Genomic DNA, 12,651 nt, shown 5'->3' with positions numbered 1-12,651 from the left:
GTGCGCAGACACCTTCCTGCAGGTACAATGAGGGCTCGTGGTGCGCAGACACCTTCCTGCAGGTACAATGAGGGCTCGTGGTGCGCAGACACCTTCCTGCAGGTACAATGAGGGCTCGTGGTGCGCAGACACCTTCCTGCAGGTACAATGAGGGCTCGTGGTGCGCAGACACCTTCCTGCAGGTACAATGAGGGCTCGTGGTGCGCAGACACCTTCCTGCAGGTATAATGAGGGCTCGTGGTGCGCAGACACCTTCCTGCAGGTATAATGAGGGCTCGTGATGCGCAGACACCTTCCTGCAGGTATAATGAGGGCTCGTGGTGCGCAGACACCTTCCTGCAGGTGTAATAGGGGCTCGGGGTGCTCAGACACCTTCCTGCAGGTGTAATAGGGGCTCGTGGTGCGCAGACCCCTTCCTGCAGGTATAATAAGGGCTCGTGGAGCGCAGACCCCTTCCTGCAGGTATAATAGGGGCTCGTGGAGCGCAGACCCCTTCCTGCAGGTATAATGAGGGCTCGTGGAGTGCAGACACCTTCCTGCAGCTATAATGAGGGCTCGCGGTGCGCAGACACCTTCCTGCAGCTATAATGAGGGCTCGCGGTGCGCAGACACCTTCCTGCAGCTATAATGAGGGCTCGCGGTGCGCAGACACCTTCCTGCAGCTATAATGAGGGCTTGCGGTGCGCAGACACCTTCCTGCAGCTATAATGAGGGCTTGCGGTGCGCAGACACCTTCCTGCAGCTATAATGAGGGCTTGTGGTGCGCAGACACCTTCCTGCAGCTATAATGAGGGCTTGCGGTGCGCAGACACCTTCCTGCAGCTATAATGAGGGCTTGCGGTGCGCAGACACCTTCCTGCAGCTATAATGAGGGCTTGCGGTGCGCAGACACCTTCCTGCAGCTATAATGAGGGCTTGCGGTGCGCAGACACCTTCCTGCAGCTATAATGAGGGCTTGTAATGCGCAGACACCTTCCTGCAGCTATAATGAGGGCTTGTGGTGCAAAGACAGCTTCCTGCAGGTATAATGAGGGCTTGTGGTGCGCAGACACCTTCCTGCAGGTATAATGAGGGCTTGTGGTGCAAAGACAGCTTCCTGCAGGTATAATGAGGGCTTGTGGTGCGCAGACTCCTTACTGCAGGTATAATAAGGGCTTGTGGTGCGCAGACACCTTCCTGCAGGTATAAAAGCTTGTGGTGTGTAGACCTCTTCCTGCAGGTATAATAAAAACTAGGTGAATATCGTGCTCACCAACATGTTATGTCCCCAGTGATGTCAGGCATTTTGTATCGAACCCGCCTGGAATCACTTAAGGCAAGTAGTGACTGTATTCAATAGTAAACAATGCATCGCCCTCACGTGCTCCTCACATGCGATGTGTTTGCTGGCCGCATTGAAAGCAACAGTTGAGGCGTTGCGAGGGAATGCACAAAGACAGGACATGCCATGATTTTTTTCCCCCACACTGCACTGTGATGCAGGAAAACATCACTCATGTATATGACGCCATTCAAAAGAATGTGGTTTGTATCCGTGCCTCTCACAATGCACAAACCTCGTGCCGTCTTCTCGCTGTGTGACAGCGGCTGCAGGATAGATCTCTGCTTATCCCAGGCGGCAGAACTTCATTTGTTGTTGATTTTCCAACTAGATCGGCCAGAAGGTTGTTCCAAGCATCTAATTGGTAATCCCCCCTGTAATGTGGTGATGGCCCCAAAGACCACATTTCTCTGAATGCTCCTAAAGGGAGGTTCTGAAAATCACACATGATGATGTCCCCATATAATTTAGAAGCTTTCCTTCTCTCAAATAGGCCAGGCAGTACTAGAACCCTCCAGTTCCTCCAGTTCTTTCATGTCCTCAGACAAAATGGTCCTCATAAATGACCCACCGAGGATAAAGAAGACCAGCAATGAGATTACCAAGATCATAATAAGCTTCACCTTTGAGATCATCTATCTGCTGACTGGAGAGGTAACATTTTCTGTATTTCTAAGTCCTTATGGCTCGAATTACACAGCGACTTTGGGTGTAAAACAGGTCAAAATGACCAAATCTTAAATTATAGCATTGTGACCTTGTAAATTAATAAAAGTGAAAACAAATCGTAAGCCGCATTGGCAAATGATTCAACACTCTTAGTTTGCAATGTCGTAGAGCAATATTGCAGTGTTAGGCCAAGCGACGTGTCTCGGCTAAAGTCGCCATGTACCCCTATCCTTATATTATTTGACAAGCTAAGGAAAGTTTAAAATACATTAAACCTTTCCAGTTCACTGTTGGACATCTTCCTACATTCTGAAGTCTGTACAACTCCGATGTCGGAAGACTTCCAACTGGGTATTCATCTATATATATACTGTATATATAAAGGTGAAAGCCCTCCCTGACTGACTGACTGATTGACTTGCCACTAATTCTCTAACTTCCCGATGTCGTACAAATATGAAATTTATCAGGAGCATTCTGTAGGTTTTAAGTAGGAAAAGTAAAGGGGTCACAACTTGATTATTCATTGCTAAGTGCAAAAGTATTGGCAGCTCTATGTAATTTACCTAATCTATTTCTCTAAATTTGGCACAAACATTCTTTAGGTTCTAAATAAGATACGGAAGGTCCTAAATAAGAAAAGAGGTCTCAACTCGATTATTGAATGCTAATTCAACTTCCCGGTCTTCTACAAGCATGAAATTTGGTGCGAACATTCTATAAGTCCTAAATGAGGAGAGTACGAGGGGGGGGCACATTCTGCAGAGGGACATCGGTACATGCAGCCTGAGGAGAATCTTTCGGTTCTCTATGTGTATACATATTTTATTCCTTGGTTCCTCCAAAGTATCCTTGACTTCATAAAATTTTCTGTCCAAACAACACGTAAACACCTGTATCAAATTTACTCTGGTGAAGCCGGGTATATCAGCTAGTACTGTATATTGCCGGTTACTCTGCTGCTTCACATACTATAGTACTGGCTTCAGTTGTGTGACCGCAGAAATTAAAGGCCCCTTAAGAAACCCTGAATCCAAAATTGGATTGGAAAGGATTAAAGGAAGTAATAAGTACAATGCAGTGTCCTGTAAAACAGCTTCCAGACCCTCCAAGTGAAGGAGAACTAAAGAACCAAACAGCTGAAAATGTGAAGATCAGCCACCAATATGGTTAGTTCTGTATGGTGGTAACCAATGAACTAATAGTAATGCTGTAGGAGCAATGAGAATGGTAAGTAGGCTCATTGTAATAAGGAGGAAAGGGCGGCCAGGAACCAGGAGGATCACATGGCTGGAGTTCGGCCTGGAGACTTGGACTTTTGCCATTCGTTGTGATCTATATAGAAGACTGCCAGCAGAAGGAGCACAAGGTCCATCTAGTCTGTCCTTACATTATTCCATACTCCCTCTGATATTGAAATGAAGGGGCTGCAGCGCTCGGCCGAATACTGTGCGCCTTCGGCTGTTATTGTTTCTTGATGGCTCCTCTTGGGAGCTACAAACGGGCGCATAGATGTGTGTCGAATTCTATGTGTCTCTCTTCAGCTCCCAAGCGGAGCCAACAGGCAACCATGACAAACAAAGGGTCTCAGTGCTTGCTGCAGCATCTTGATTTCAGCAGTCAGTGGGGGTCTCAGCATCTGGACCTTCAACTGACTAAAACTTTTTTTTTGAACATTACATTTTTTTTACAGTTTTCCATAAACAAGAACAGAATTGCAGACATCAAAAGAAAATAGGTATAATTTATTAATAATAATCTTTATATAGCGCCAACATATTCCATAGGGGAGAAAAGATACAAAAACCACTGTTACATGTAGTAATTGATTGATGGAAATAGTAGGGATGAGGGTCCTGCTCCAATAAGCTTACATATTACAGATAGGGGTGATACAGAAGGTAAAGGGCTGGAGATGTGCACGGCCTGGTGAGGTGGAGAGTGTGGGATGTTATACTCATAAACAATGGTCAGACTTAAACTGTATGGTGGCTGAATCGGTATTACTACAGTGGAGAGTTGATTGTGACTTGCAGGGATCAGGGGGTCAGGTGGAGTAAGGAGGGGTTTAGTTTAGGGGACATGGTATGCCTCTCTGAAGTTGTGCGCTTTTAGAGCACGTCAGAAGTTGTGCGAGTCAAGGATTGCCCAGTTAATTTGGGGCTGTGCGTTCCAGAGGTCAGGTGCTGCTTTGTTAAATTATTGGAGTTGGGAAAGAGAGGTTTGAATTAATGGGGAAATTAAACTGTATTTGGCAGGCAGCCAGCATGGTGATTGGCATAGGGCAGAGGCATCCGAGTAGTGGATGAGGGCAACAGTGAGCATGTTTAGTGTGTCCATAGTGAGAAAGAGGCAGATTCTTGCAATGTTCTTGAGGTACAGCTGGCATGTTTGGGCAAGAGATTGGATGTAGGGGGTAAAGGAGAGATCAGGGTTGAATGTAACCCCAAGGCAGCAAGCGTGCTGTCTGGGAGTTATGGTGCCACACACTGAGGTGGAGATGTCAGGATGCGGTTCAGTTTTAGGAAGAGAGAGGACATAATGTTATAGACAGCAGACAGACAGTCTGTGGTGTTCTGAAGGAACGGTGCTATGATGTCATGGGAAGAGGTGTATAACTGGGTGTGGTCAGCATACAGATGGTCCTGAAAGCCAAATCTCCTGAGGGTTTGTCCAACAGGGGCTGTGTAGATGGAGAAGAGGAGGGGACTGAGGACCCAGCCCTGGGGGACCCCCACAGCAAGGGGAAAAGGAGAGGAGGGGTCAGAGGATCGAGCCCTAGGGGACCCCCGACAGCAAAGGGAAGAGGGGGGAGTTGGAGCCAGAAAAGGAGACGCTAAAGGAGTGGACAGATAGGTAGCAGGAGAACCAGGAGAGATAGGTGTCCTTTGGTCCAATGGAGCGAAGCATACTAAGGAGAAGTTTGTGGTCAACAGTGTCAAATGCTGCAGAGATCAGGGAGAAAGTCTGCAGGCTTTTGCGACTTTCTCCACAGCCATTCAGCACACCTAGAGCACCGCCGGATGAAGCGTATGTGAGGTGTGAGCCAGGGTTGCCGAGGTCTGCAGCAGATGACTTGCGTCACGGGGGATGCCGCTTCATCCAGGGCATGTTTGAGAGTGGTTTTGTAATGTGTGTTAGTGAGGTTGGGGCAGGAGACTGGGGATAGAGTGTGGAGCATATATAAAATATAAGGTGAAATGTCTATTACACTTTATGGGCCAGCAGAACAGAATGTGCAGGCCACATCCTATTCTGCTAACCGTTATCAGAATATGTAGCTTGATATAAATGCACGGACATAACTTCAGGACACATTTTAATTTGCTCGCATGTAACCTCAGGAATCATTTGACGACACGCTGCTAACCACACCCCTGCCCCCTTTATCGAACACCTAACATGTCACCGCATTCCATTTGAAACCATGTGATGTCGGACGTCCATGACGACATAAGCTCACGCAGGAACGGATGTAAAAAGACCTTAATTGGACAACCCAATCCCATGCTTTGATTCCAAATCACGTATTGCTTCTGGCATGCCCATAAAAGACAGTTAACTCATAATGCTATAAAAGATGCTATACGCCTACTAATAAAGCAGAGTCAAGGAAGACTTTCTACACTGACAGTCTCTCTCTGTGTGATTTCTTCCATTGTGTGCACAATCTCTGAACATAAATCAGGAAGGGTGCAAACATTCCTATTGATTACATTGTGGACCCAAAATAAATCCACGACAGCTGGCGCCCAACTGGGGCCGTGGTCGGTTTGGATCCGGATGCGACCGGAGCTTGGAAGGATGCAGACCCACAAGGCAATCCTAGGACCTGGCCGGCCCAAGCTACAATCTGAACACTGTAAGATAAATTATGTATCTATACCTGTGTGGCCAGTTCCAGGTTTGTCTGTGTGCCCGTGCCACGGCAGGGCAGTTAGACAACCCCAATTGTACCAGTGCTTCGTCTATGTGTATGTATGTCCTGCTCAAACTGTAAGAAGGGATTGTTGACATCTTACAAGCCTTATCTGCATCCATCAAATTCTCACCGGATGGATCGGTATGGGTTGAGACCTCACGTGCCAGTTCAGAAGAGTTTTGTAAACTTAATGTTCTCTTGGTGGATCTGGGCCATATGTTTGTCCTGACAGCTGCTGCAGAAACGTAGTTTTCCGTGGTTTCTGACAAATTCTTGGCCACCTCCAAGACAGACATAGGGAAATTGAATGATTGAATGTACCCCCTATGATAGTATATCTGAAACCAGGATACACACCCCTCGGTCAAACTGGAAATGTTGTTGGGGGACAAGTGGGAGACTTGGTTCCATTGGATTTTTGTGCGAGATACGTCTATGTGGACACCTACCACATGGTCTATGACTTCCGCAAAGGGAATAAGGTTACGGTTCTGGACTACCCCCAATGGTCCTCACCCCTCATGACATCCAGAGCATACTCGCACAAGTGCAACCCCAGCACTTATCTCTGGCCTGTCAGATCCGGCTACAATGTGCCCTCTTCGTGCCTCATAGCATCTCTTTCCAACGTTGTACTACTTTGAACCTGGCTAATCCTCTACAAAAGTACATTACCCTGAAATTTAAGACACAAGGCAATGGAGGAAATGGGCAAACCTTGGATTGAGTGCCTTCTATTAGCCCTTTTTCTCAGTTAGGTACATACCTAGCAGCAGAGGAAAAAGGAAGTTTAGAACACTGTGTATTTAGCACACTGTCATAGCTTTTTAGCTAAGACTTTGCTTCACTTTTACCTACAGTGCACCCTGTTCTTGCCACCCAGCGTGCCAGCGTCACAACGTCACAACGCTACCTTGCTGCCACTGGAGAAAGGGGGGAAGTGGGCATAATCACCTGATTAGTTTTTTTTTTTTTCCTTTCAGATTCATAGACATGACTATGCACGAGCTAATGGCCCAGGGGACAGGGGAATCAGTCATGTTGATCAGTCATTAGATAACCCTTGCACTCTTTATGGATGGATCAGGGTGTGGTCAAGAAGGCAGGTTCTACACAAGTTATGTTGTGCTCTCCTTACATGATGTAGTCAAACCCGAACCTCTTCTAACATAATGTCTACACAGACTCCCGCTATGCCTATGGCATTGCTCATCACTATTGAGGAATTTGGAGAACGAGGTCATTCTTGAAAATAAATCCACGATGAAAATAAAGCAATTAGAAACAGTAAAGGTGTACCAGCACCAATGGATGCCCTCTTGCTGCCTGAGAAAGTGGCAACAAAGTGCAACAAAAGGCCACTCCATGGATGGCACCTGAGGTAACTGTAAATCACCCGGCTGATTAGACTATGAAGACAGCCACACAGAAGCCCAGACTTGATCCTTCAGGAGTTAGGGCAGTACAGTACCCCCCCCCTCCCCCCTACCCTTCCCCAGGCATCACCCACGGTGGATTATGACCTGTTAGTTCAGTTACAAAAGCAGGCAACTAAAGGGGGGAAGAAAGGAATAATGGGAACCAGCAAGAGCGGCAAAGAGACACCTGTGGATAAATGGATGGTAATCAACAAGCCTTGGCTCTACAGGCCCCTATCCCATCATGGCCTTCCATGGAAATACACACCTGTCACAAATAGCTGTGGTCGCTAGTCACTAGTCTGCACCAGGATTTAGCATCACGGCAGCCATGCACACACAGGGCTGCCTGATTTGTGCACAGAACAACGTGGGTAAGTCTGTATAGGCTCCCATGCAGTGCACCCCTCGTCCTGACTACCCGTTCCAGTGCCTTCAATAAGACTACTTCCAGCTGCTAATGGTGGGCAGGTATAAGGTCGGTCTGGTCTGCCTAGACCTGTTCTCATTGTAGCCAGTCTGGCATACCCACCCACAAACGTCACCAACAAAAACTGACCTCTGAGGTGGTATACAGGTACAGAGTACAGCAGACAACTGAGAGTGACCGAGGTACTCCCTCCACGGGAGACGTGATGCAGAAAGTAATGAAAGTAGTAGGGATCTTCTCTATACCAATGATGGGAATGGCTAGCTCGGGGCAAGGAGAGATCTCCAGTCCTACCATTTTGTTTATTAATTTAGAAACATCCTGCCACAGGGAACACAGTTTTCCTCAGCTCTAAAATATATGGAGTAGGGCACCTTGACCCCCACATAGTCCCCAACACTCGTCTGTAGTATTTGGAAGAGGATAGCTGTCCTCAAGGGTAAATAATACCCTCTGGTAGTTACCCTGAAGTGGACTTCTATTAGGCTTACACATAGTGTAGACCTGCGGGCCCACTTAAACGAGCGGGTCCACTTCTCCACAGAATATGAGCCCCATAGAACTTTCTCTCAGTTGAAGATGTGAGCTTTCTTGAAACTTCCTTCCTCCTCCACCATTTCTTTGTTAAAGATCTTACAGAGAAATTTTAGACTTAGTTTGTAAGGAGGAGGGCTGAATAGATAGTTATATAAGTAATTCGGGAGATGGAGCTCTTTTGTTGTGAATTCTTTGAGAATACCTTTTAATTTGTAGGTATCTGAAGAATTCACTTCTATGAAAGTTAAATTCTTCATGCAGCCTGTGGAAGATTTTCATTTTGGCCTTCTCTATTAGATCGGAGATGTTTGTCACTTCACCCTCCCTCCATCTGTCCACCAAAAGGCAGTCCAAAAAAAACTCAAGGACCTCTATTGGTACTAGGACCCGTTTTTCAGAGAAATGCGACCTCAAAATCTGTAGTAGGTGCACCCATGCTTGTACTGAGGCTTTAATAGTTGGGCAGTCTGACATTCGGAAGGAGGAGGACAAGGGTACTGCTAATATTAGATTTCTCATGTTTCTACCTTTGAGTGTTGTCCTAATGATGGCCAACTAATCATATCAGTTAGGAAAAACCACAGTCTCATCTGTTTTATTAGGTTTGTTTGTTTGTAGGTCTGAGAACACAAAAGGGATCCACACATAGAGCTTAGAATAGTTAAAATGGATTAACTTTATTACAAAACAGAACAATAATTAAAAACATGTAGGAGGAGAAAAAGAATATCTGGATATACAGCAGCAGGACTTGCATAATGGAATAAAAAATTAATTCATGATATAAATAGGATAACAATATATACAATAGTGGATCTATGAAGTCATATATAATAGAAGCCATACAATGCAAGGCAATAGATTAATACTGTCTGATCACACAAAATTTAAATACAAAGTTGTTGGCACATGCCAATCAAGACATCTAATATGAGCCCCAACACGTTTGGCATCTACTTTCTCAAGGGTTGTCTGTAGGCTTTTAGGTTTGGAATTCCCAGGCCCCCTCTCTCCCTTGAGCCGTTCATAATGGATACTGCTACTCTTTGCTGTTTTATTCCCCCAAATGAAGGACATCATTTGTCTTTGTAAATATCTTATAGTTTTCTGAGAGTATGGGAGTGCGAGCGGGCGGAAGCTGCACAGCATTTTTTGAAAGATCATAATTCTATATAGGACAATCCTTCCCAACCTGGAAGGAGTCTCAGTCTTTTTGGATTGTTTCGTATAGACTGCTGACATTTTTGGTTGGAATCTCCTCTAGTGGCAATTTCAATCCCGTACCGAGGTATGGGACTACTGGCTTTTCCCAAGAATAAGGGAAATATTTTTCAATATAATGCAATCATGGGTATTATTTGGGATTTGTGGCATTTATTTTATAGCAGGATATATTGCTAAGGCTTTTATTCGGGAAATTTCTTGGAGCGAACGAAGGGGATGAGTTATTGATAGTATTACATCAACTGCAAATAGTCCAATTTTACTTTGTCTGAATGACATTGGGATACCTCATGTTGGTATTTTCTCTAATTGCTTTTGTGTAGGGCTCCATTTTGAGGATAAAAAAAAACAATGGGGCACCCTTTCCTGATTCCATTTGTTACCTAGAAAGTGTTTGAAAGGACGTAGTATAAGGCTTTGATTGCTTTTATGATTCCCCCTTTGAACCCACAATTGTGTAGGACAGTACGCATTTCCCCAGTGGATGCTGTTCAACGCCTTCTCCACATCCAATGTGAGTATCAGAGAAGACGATCGCAGGCCACCCATTTTGTGCATTAGATTCAGCATTCTTTTGGTGGTGTCTGAAGTCTGTCTTCCTTTTACAAATCTTGCTTGGTTGCCATGTACTAGGGATGGTAGTATGTTTAACTGGCAATAGGCTATAATCTTGGCACATAATTTCAGATCACTAGTTAAAAGTTAAAACTATTCGTTCACTTGTTGTTAGACGCAGGTTTTTAGCTGGCATAAAAACCACCATCCTTTCGCCCCTTAAAAGATGTTTCATTTGAATGGAATTCATCCAGTCTTTTGAGTGGCTGCAGGATGTTTTTTTGTTTGCCTTGCGTACACAATGAATTTATTGTTTATGTAAGGCAAACAAATGCCAGAAGAATACAGTGGAGTCTGAGGGCCAGAAAATCCCTCGCATAAACACACGCCCACCTAAGCAAACAGCAGCTACTGAGTTTACTTTTGTTAATGAGAGAAATGGAAAGGATTAAAAACCATTATCTGTATGTGTAATTTTATGCAAAAATGTAATCAGTTCATTTAGTCATGCGGCTGTTAAAGTGATAATCATTGAGTGTAAAAGGCCCTTTATTTGGGAACCATAGATTAGGTAGTATTCATTAGAATAACCATCTAGGCCTGGTGCTTTTTCTTTTTTAGACTCTTGAATTTTTAGCATTGGAGATAATGGGTAAATTTAGGGACTCTAGTTGATTTTGTGTAGGTAAGTAGATCAAGGAGAGAAAGTTGTTGACTTTTCTCTTTGGATGGTTGTGGGGTTTCGTAGTCTTCTTAAACCTTGTACAGTTTTGAATAGAACTCTATTCGCCATCAGTTTACTGAATTTATTATTTGCTATGTAGTCGTTATGTTGATAGTTTTTATCGTCTTTTCGTGGCTTTCTATTAAGAATCCACTCAGTTTGGCTGTTGTTTTTATTAGTTTCGAGTTGAAGGACATTGAAGAGTTTCTCTTTAACTCGTTCTCTAATTTTTCTAGTGACATTATCCTGTCTTTTTAATATTTAGTTTCTTTCCTTTTTGTGATGTGACCCTAGCTGGATCATGGTCCCTCTTATCGCTGTTTTGTCGCGCTCCATAGGACAAATGCGTTTATATCTGGCGATGCGTTGAAATAGAAATTCTCTTCATTTGCTTTGCATATTGTTTCTTGATATTTGAAGATTTTCATTAAATAGGTATCTCCATGTTCTAGGAATGTTCATGTTTTGGGATAATTTAAGGCTTAGATAGATTGGGATATGGTCTGACTATGTTGCTCTTCCTATTGAGACGTAAATTTTTGGAAGCAGAAAAAATTCAACTAGAACCATATCAATTCTGTTAAAAGGAGCAATGTCTCGCCAAGTAAAAGGAGAATTCTTTGGAGCTAGAGTTCATGTATCTGTAGTTGTCATATAGTTCTCCCCATTCAAGAAGTCAGGGTGTGTGTTGATTTTATCTGGGTTGTTGGTGGACACGTCCTTGGCAGCGATTTTATATTGAAGTCCCCACATAACACCAGGTTGCCTTTCTGGATCTTCTTTATTATCCTTGCCATCTTATTCAGGAAGTGAATTTGTGCCGAGGTTAGTGCGTATATGTTGGCAATCGTCAGCATAGAGTTGTTTATTTTGCATACTGCAATCAAGAATCTTCCACCTCTATGCTCTTCAAGCTTGAGCAGTTGGAAATGTGTTGTATCTTTAATGGCGATGACTACTCCTGCTCTTTCCTTTTTGGCGTTGGCCATGTAGATCGTGAGGAACTCGGGGTTGGAGAACTTTGGGCCTCCTTTATTCAAGAAGTGTGACTCCTGCATGCATAAGATATCCATTTTTGACTCGACAGCTTTCTTCCAAATAGCTCTTGTATGTCGAATTTAATTGCTTTGCATTGCTAGAAGTGATTTTTTTATACTCATGCTGGCGGTTCTTTTCCATGCAGGAAATGACATGTTGCTCTATGCAGTGGGATCACAATCTCCTGCTTTTTATTGACAGAGGAATATTGGGTTCGGTCCTCTACATGTCTCTCTCCATACACAGGATTACACAATAGTGAAGAAGACATCTGGTGACGATGCAACTCCCAACAACCATCTCAATGATTCAGGGGGATGGAGCAGGAACCAGAGCCCCATCACAGAGGCTCTTCCTCACTTACCGATACATGAGCAGAAAATCCTAGAACTCGCCAACAAGATCACTGAGCTGCTGACTGGAGAGGTGACCCTGCTGGGAATGCTGGGAAATTATACAGTAACAGCACTAGAGGTGTCTGGGTAATGATGGTATCATTTTTTGTGTCAGGTTCCTATAAGGTGTCAGGATGTCGCTGTTTATTTCTCCATGGAGGAGTGGGAGTATTTAGAAGGACACAAGGATCTGTACAAGGACGTCATGATGGAGAACCACCAGCCTCCGATATCACAGGGTAAAAAGATACATACAATACACATTATGTTTATAATATACACACACCTCCCTTGTATTTTTCGGATTATTGGATTCCTTTTTTAATTAGAAAAAATAGGTTTAAAGGTTTAGGCATCTAATAGTCTGAAGTTATATGAGAAAGTTCTGAGTAACCGACCGAGTTTCTTTTTATATACT

General features: G+C 44.2%; 1 pseudogene; it reads left to right on the top strand.

The window, feature by feature from the left end:
- Positions 1-1,838: 1,838 nt before the first annotated feature.
- LOC136607759 (zinc finger protein 420-like) overlaps positions 1,839-12,651 on the top strand; it is a 31,209-nt pseudogene continuing 20,396 nt past the window's right edge.

This window comes from Eleutherodactylus coqui, chromosome 1 (genome assembly GCF_035609145.1).
Source record: "Eleutherodactylus coqui strain aEleCoq1 chromosome 1, aEleCoq1.hap1, whole genome shotgun sequence".
Lineage (NCBI taxonomy): Eukaryota > Metazoa > Chordata > Amphibia > Anura > Eleutherodactylidae > Eleutherodactylus > Eleutherodactylus coqui.
This window is presented reverse-complemented; position numbering and strand designations above follow the sequence as displayed.